At 32.5% G+C, this 7,360-nt stretch overlaps 1 long non-coding RNA gene across 1 annotated transcript; it reads left to right on the top strand.

The window, feature by feature from the left end:
• The first annotated feature begins 1,791 nt into the window (after positions 1-1,791).
• LOC105130784 (uncharacterized) lies at positions 1,792-3,242 on the top strand. The gene is made up of 2 exons (XR_843313.1): positions 1,792-2,691; positions 3,006-3,242. It is a non-coding gene; the product is annotated as an uncharacterized LOC105130784 (long non-coding RNA).
• The last annotated feature ends 4,118 nt before the right edge of the window (positions 3,243-7,360 follow it).

The raw sequence follows: 7,360 nt of genomic DNA, 5'->3' as shown, positions 1-7,360 counted from the left end.
CTTACGTTGGAAGTAAAACAAAAAAGGTATTGTGGGAATTTGAAGGTGGAGTTACATATTTTATAGCTCAAGACCTATTGGTAAAAGAAAATGAAAAAAAAAATCAGATGAGTAATTGATGTAAGTGGAAGCACAAAAATAAGGGTAGAAACAAGGATAGAAAGAACAGAGCTCTGTCGAAAATAGGGTTAGAATATAAAGATTTTAATTTATAGCTAATATATCAGTGAAAATTATTTTAAATTAAAAGGTTTATAACTGTTTAAATTAATAGATTAAAAATCAATCTCTGGGGAATAGAATCAGAATCTCTAAACAAAACTGAAGATAATAGAAAATCCAAAATTAAACTAGAAATACAAAAAATCAAGGAAAACTAAGAAAATTGATTCAAATAAGTTCTTCGAGATCTAATTTAATTAAGGGTTATTTCGATGGTGCCAATGAAGCCGGTCTGTCCTTTTATAAAATTGGATCTCAAGAACTTTTTTTAAAAAAACAAAAGTATAGTCCAACTGGTTTGAAAGTTGTGTTCTTTTATTCACTGTGTTCATCTTATGCGACCATGTTCTCTCCTAGAAACAGCCCTGTTCTGTTGTTCTGCCAAGGTATCCCAAAGGTATCCGCATCAATTTTTATGACAAATCTTTATCAAATTGTGAAAGATTTTCATGTGACTACTTAAAAACTGCTACATCAATAATTAAGACACATGGAGAGGAAACGGTGATTAATAAGAACAAAAAAAATAATTCTATTTGACTGATTGAATCATTTCATCTTCACAATCTTACTTTGCCGGACACTTACCATAAGAAAACAACTGAGACAGTTAACATTTTTATTCACAGTACAGAAATAAATCAACAATTATTCATGCAGATCACGAAAGGCTGAGAATGGACGTACAAGCAAACCTGACACCTGCTGTTTTTATGTCAACCCTAAAAATGTATAAGTGGCCTTATATTGACAGAAAAAGATTCTCACAAAGATATTGACTATTCGAGGAACCATCACAGAGGTTACTTGCATCGTTTGAAAATATTATGGGCTTAGGCACGCGGTGAAGAACAAAGGGGTCTAGCAATTGACCGTATAGAGTTAATAATCACTCATGCCATAATGGACTGTAACCTAAGGAAACAACAGATTTCCATCAGAATTAAGAGAGAACTTGGACATGGACAGGTCCTTCATAGTATTCTTCAAAAGAAAACACTAGTCTTGCTGATAAAAAACAGGTTAGGTAAGTAGCGAAATGACCGTTTAACATGCATATACTTGATTAAATGATCTGATAGAGAATATAATTAATATCTAATTTGTATATAAAGACAAACATGTACATATATACACGATCGCATTAAGACATGCCCGTGAGAGGGAATTTAAGTGGGATCGATGGTGGATGTGATCATAAAGGGTTTAGCACAGAGAATCTCAGTTGCTTACTTAACAAAGTAGTAATATTACCAAATAGTGGGAGTGGTAATTATAATGATGGTATAAAAGGAAATGGAAAAGATATAAAGAAGGAAGTGATGGAGATAAAGAAAGGATATGAAAGATCGATAGACAGGTACGTAGATAGGGTAAATTACGTGGTATTTCTTTCTTCTTTTTTGAGCACTTTATTTAAATAAAGGTAAAGAAAGTAGAGAGATTGAGAGAATCCATGCGTTTCCAAGCACTCCCAGACAAAATGAGCTTCTGAGAAGAAAAGCAACCTTTGCTTTACGACTCAGAAAAAGGAGATTTCAAACCACCATAAGGGTTAGCTTAGGAAACTGCGTGGTTAGTAACCCAACCACACCATTTCCACTTCTCGTTCTCTTTCTGTCTGAATATCTCTCTCTCATATGATGGTGCCTGTCTATATTTATTTGCAAGCTGGGGGTGCAACTACAACCCCACCTCTCTCCTTCTTTCCCTCTCAATTCAACCACACATAAACCCTTCCGCATAATTACCTTCTACACACCGGCCCTTTCTTTCTCAAGTCTAGCTAGTTTGCAGATGGTTTCCTTGAGTTATGCCAATTCAAAAGGGCTAAATTTTTGTGGGGCATTGAAACCCTTATTTGATTATGACCCAGTTTCTATTTCCTATCAATCTCTCTGTTCTCTCCTCCTTAAATACCACTCTCCCTCCCTCTATCGACCTCCTTCTCCCTCCCTCCCTCTACCCTAATTTTGATGCTTCACTAAATACATTTTCTCGTCAACTTCTTTAGGTATGGTGTTCACGGGGAAGACAGCCTATGGTAGAGAATAGATCATCTTCTATATGCATGCACTTGTAGTTCATGCATTTATTCATTCTAAGTAGAGTGCATCCTATGCAATTATGGGTAAGCTCTTATACACCCGCATACATGCTTAGAAATGCGCTATAGTCTATAAGTATAAACCATAATGCACACACATATACATGTTTTCACCATCATGCATCCATATATATTATATGTGCCTGGCTCCCTGTATGCCATTTGCAGAGCCCAACGGATCTTCGATGGCCTCCGTGGATGGCGTATGAGGAGCCATGCATATTCGCATATATATTATACATGGTTTAATTTTGCCCGCAGAAGGAAAATTTATACTATCACTCTGTCCAAATTTGAAGCTTAAAAGCCTGCAAGGGCAGCATTGTAATTTTCAATAGAATCAGGTTCTCTCTGATGCAAAGGTATTTGCTTATCCTCTTCTCTTGTATAGTTTTTAGGGTTTTCATGAGGTGATGTTTATCTAAAAGCTTTTGCAGGAGAATAATATTTACTTTTCAGCATAATTTTTTCATTACAAATAGTCTCATGTATGTTTCCTTGATAGTGATTTAACATGAATAGGTGCAGCATCTGTATCGAGAGATCTGATTATAAATCTATTTTAAGCTCTGATCAAAATATTTCAGTGAATGAATTATAATTTTTTGTTCCTGACAACATATATAGGAGTTGCATATCATCCACCTTATCTTCTTGTAACACATGCTTGTCTCAGGTACATGTCATATGACCTAATTAACGTCAAGGTATCATGTCCTAGAGCATTGACCAATAACAAAACGGGATAGAAAGACAGTTGATCTTGATGGCAGTTCGTTGCTCATGGGAAACAACACTGGAAACCCTGGTCATGTGTGCTATACCTAGTGTCCAAGACTCCAAGTTGGTGCTCGGTGGTATAGATAAATATGGAATAATTGATTTGTTTTATATAAAATTTGTTCGTTGTTGTCTAATTTCATTGTGAAATATTTGTTTAAACACAGATGAAATTTTCATCAGTAAATGATAAATATTTTCGGAGAATTTCAAGGAATTATTAATTAATTGTGTTAATTCTACTATCATAATATATTATAAGTGATCTGTTAGAACATCGGTGAGACAGAAATATTACCAGCAGAAATTTCCATCAGAATTACCACACCGATGGAATTATCAACATAATATGTCGTTAGAGATCTATCAGAAAAATCAATGGTGAGACAGACATATTGTCAACAGAAGTATTTGCCAGAATTCCATCGCTAATATTCAACGAATTTGACGACAAATATTGATCGACCCTGTTTTTTAAGGATCGTAGACAATAATTCATCATTGTATTGTTTGCTATAAAAATCACCCATGAAATTACCAATAAATATAATATAACCGACGAGATATTTTTCACAATACGTTTTAATTAGTAAAACTGTTATTGATATTTATACAGCAATAATTAGCATGTTTACATCGATGGAATATACTTTGAAATTAATTTTCTGGTTGCGCTTTCCATGTTTGGTTTTGGATGTTAATCTACTCTGAGTAACTTTGACTTCCCTTTCAAGCTTGATTAACTACCATTAACACAGCTTCATCTAGGTCTACGTTTTGCTTTTTCTTTGGCCGTAGGCTTATTAGTGTTGTTCTTCTTTTTATTGATCCAAGGCAATGGATACCATGCTGTTGGAGCAGTTTTGGTTAAATCTTGTGAAAAAGAAGGTATGTCTTGTACTTAACAAAACACCAACTAAAACTTTAAGTCAATGCTAAAAGTCTACTACTGAAATGGCTACCAAGTGTGAAACTTCTCCTTCTGGCATGTAGCTAGCTAGCTAGGCAAAGTGTTAAGGTGAAAGGAACTTGAAAATTAACCACACCTTCCGTCCATATAGTGGAACAGGTCTAAAGAACCTAAAGTGGAAAAGTGTTTTTTAAGTTGTTGTTGGTGGATACAATCATGCATTCAATTAACTATAAAACAGCTTGCGCAGCCCATTTTTTCAGTGGCGTTTTTGCTCTGGAGGATAACTAGTGGAGTAGTGTCCAGCTTTAGGTTTCAGTGTCATGAAAGCACAAGAAAACCACACTTCTTATAGTTAGCTCTCCTGCTTTAATAAATAAAAAGCAAAAGGCTAATTAATGGATTAAAGATGAATAGCAGCACACAAATTATTGTTGTAGTCGTCGTCCTTGTTTTACTCAAAAAAATTTATACTATTTGTGCAGTAGTGATATCATTATCACCTGCAAGCCCAGGTAAAATGAACACAGCATGCTTTCGATGCTTAGGTTAATCTGCATAAAAAAGTACAGGCATAATCATGCTGGTCACACACGGACGTCGGGCCAGAGATTCAAGAAAGAAAAAGAAGTGTGGATTATAGGGAAAGTAAAGTAGAGGGTGGGCAGCAGCAGGATTATGATTACAGCTACTTGGGAATCTCATACAAAAAGAAATGGACCCCGCTTTCTCTGTGTCTCTCTTTTTCATTGGCCACTAGAGTATATATTATACGGTCAAAGCTGGTCAAAAGGACACTGTCAGGCAATTTGAGGGCCCACACTGGAGATCTACTGTTGAAATGGGATTTTTTAATTTTCCATTTCTTTTTCATGGTTTATTCTTTTCTTTTTTTGGGTAAGAAAGAGGAGAAAACAAGGGAGCCAAATGATCTACAGAAACCATTCTACCTCCATTGATTAGGGGATAAACGGTGAAAAAAGAAGAAGATTGTGCTGTAAGATTATGAAGAACAGAGCCGAGGCGTGTGCAGGAAACAACGAACATTAAGCCTGACGCCTATACAAATATTCTCTTTAAGGATATTTCCTTCAAACAAGAAAATCCTCCCAAATTCAACAGGTTGTTCAGGATTATAATGTGCGCAGTGGGTCAATTAGAGATTTTTATTTTACTCGGCTAAACTTTATATGTGTTAGTTTAATTACCATTATTTTTTTGTGTTATTTTTAATATATAAATACCAGAAAAAAATATTTATTTTTTAATATAAAACTAGAAATCTATTAATATATATATATATATGTTCTATATTTACATAAAAAATATTTTTTTCAATGAAAAATAAAAAATAATTTTAAATATAATATAAAATAAAAAATATTTTCAAATAATATCTCAAACTTTATTATTACAACATAATTTTCCTCTGTTTTCTCAAAGAGAGTAGACTAAATATTAAGTGTTAAAGCAACATTATTTGTAAAATATGATTTATATAATTTTTAATAAAAAAATTTTAATAAAATTTTTTAAAATTTAAAATTTAAACAGAATTATATTATTTTATATTTATTTTTTATCAAATAAATAATAATATATAATGAGATTTAAATTTACAATCTTTTAGTTATCAAGATTTTAATACTATATTCTAAAACTAATTCAATCTAATAAAAATATAAAATATAATTTCTATTATTTTTTAATAAAATATCATTCGGGTGACCTGCATGATTTCGTTCGTCTACATACACTTTTCTCTTCTTCCTACGTTTAACTAAAAATATGCTTTTCCCCCGTGTTCTTTCACGAACATGGTAAAACCCCAATATTTCAACTGATATCAAAAGCATGTTGGGTTTTACCACGGACTTCTCTCAAATTCCTCGGTGTCATGTATAATTAATTCTTCAAGGATTTGGACCTAAAGAAGATGTTCATTATTACCATAATTTCTTTAAAGAGTAAGATAAATGAAGATTCAACTAATTATGGAGTTGATTCTACATGTATATTTTATGGTAGGGGTTCAAGTTCGGTCTAACTATATACTCGTAGCTTTCTCAAGCCTGGTTTTGCTAGCTATTTGCATTTCAAATTGAAAGAATCTGGGATTGGAGAGGACCTTGTACTACGAGTTCTTAGATTTCTCGCATATCCAGCAAGAATCATGTGAGTGCAGGCTTCAGCCAGTTCAGAGACAGGGAAAGGGTAAAAATTAATTCCGGGCTAAATTAATGGATTTATTTGCATCAGCTGCTTTGATCAGTTGCAGAAGATGATGTTGATGGAGAGAATAAGTTGTGTGAGATGCTTCTGTGGATCAAACTGCGGTGACGATAACGTTTAGAAATGTGCAGTACAAGCATAAGATTCTTTATATATTACGTATTTCGGACTTCATCGTGTGCGTAAATCTTAGCCAAAGGGAAAAGAAAATAAAAATTAAAGATGTGTTTCTTCATCATCTCCTTCTTTGTTTTTTTCTTTTTCTATATTTGTTCTCGTTGGCTCTTAAGAAGCCTATACATGATTGTGGTTGTTCTTGATTCCGAGACAATATTGGCTTTTCTTCTCGTGAATTTTCAGGATTTTTTTATTAATTTTAAAATCTGGTGATTTTTTAAAATTCGTTGCACTGATTATTTTATATCGTCCATCACCTTTCGATTCAACAATCAATCCGACAATTGAACTGATAAGCATTTGGCTAATGGTTTGGACCGGACAGGTCCGATGGAGTTGAGTTCATCAATTATGCACCATAGTAGCATAAAAGGTAGGCAATAATTGAGCTTTCATCCCTGCAAGCGTTAGAAGTTATTGAATATTATTTCTTTTTTACGAAAAATAATAATTTTATTATATTAAAAACATGACATAGATGTTGGTATGTTATTATTTAATGTAAAAATTTACATCCTACTCTAAAATAAAAAATTGTTATTATTAAAAAATTACAATGATAAATATACCAACCATTAATAAAATGATAACTCATGTAATACCACCATCTATACCATAATTTATAACCTCTTGTTTTACTATCAAATAGATACATTAATTTAGAGAGCAAAGAGAAAAAGAATATAAAGTTAAAGATATGAAAATTATAAAAGAAAATAAATTGTCAAGAGCAATAAGTAGTTACCGTCATTATAGCACTGTTCTAAAAAAAATAATAAAAATAAAGTAAAGTAAATGATTTTTTTTTTATTATTGTAAAATCTTATTCTTTCTTTGTATGATAATAATAACTTTTCTTGTAAATATATATAATTTAATAAATTATATTAAATATCATACCAATATATCATCCGGAATCTCACAACAATAGG

The sequence above is a fragment of the Populus euphratica genome, unplaced genomic scaffold (genome assembly GCF_000495115.2).
Source record: "Populus euphratica unplaced genomic scaffold, PopEup_1.0 scaffold29.1, whole genome shotgun sequence".
Lineage (NCBI taxonomy): Eukaryota > Viridiplantae > Streptophyta > Magnoliopsida > Malpighiales > Salicaceae > Populus > Populus euphratica.
The sequence above is the reverse complement of the archived record's forward strand: the minus strand, read 5'-3'. Positions and strand labels throughout refer to the sequence as shown.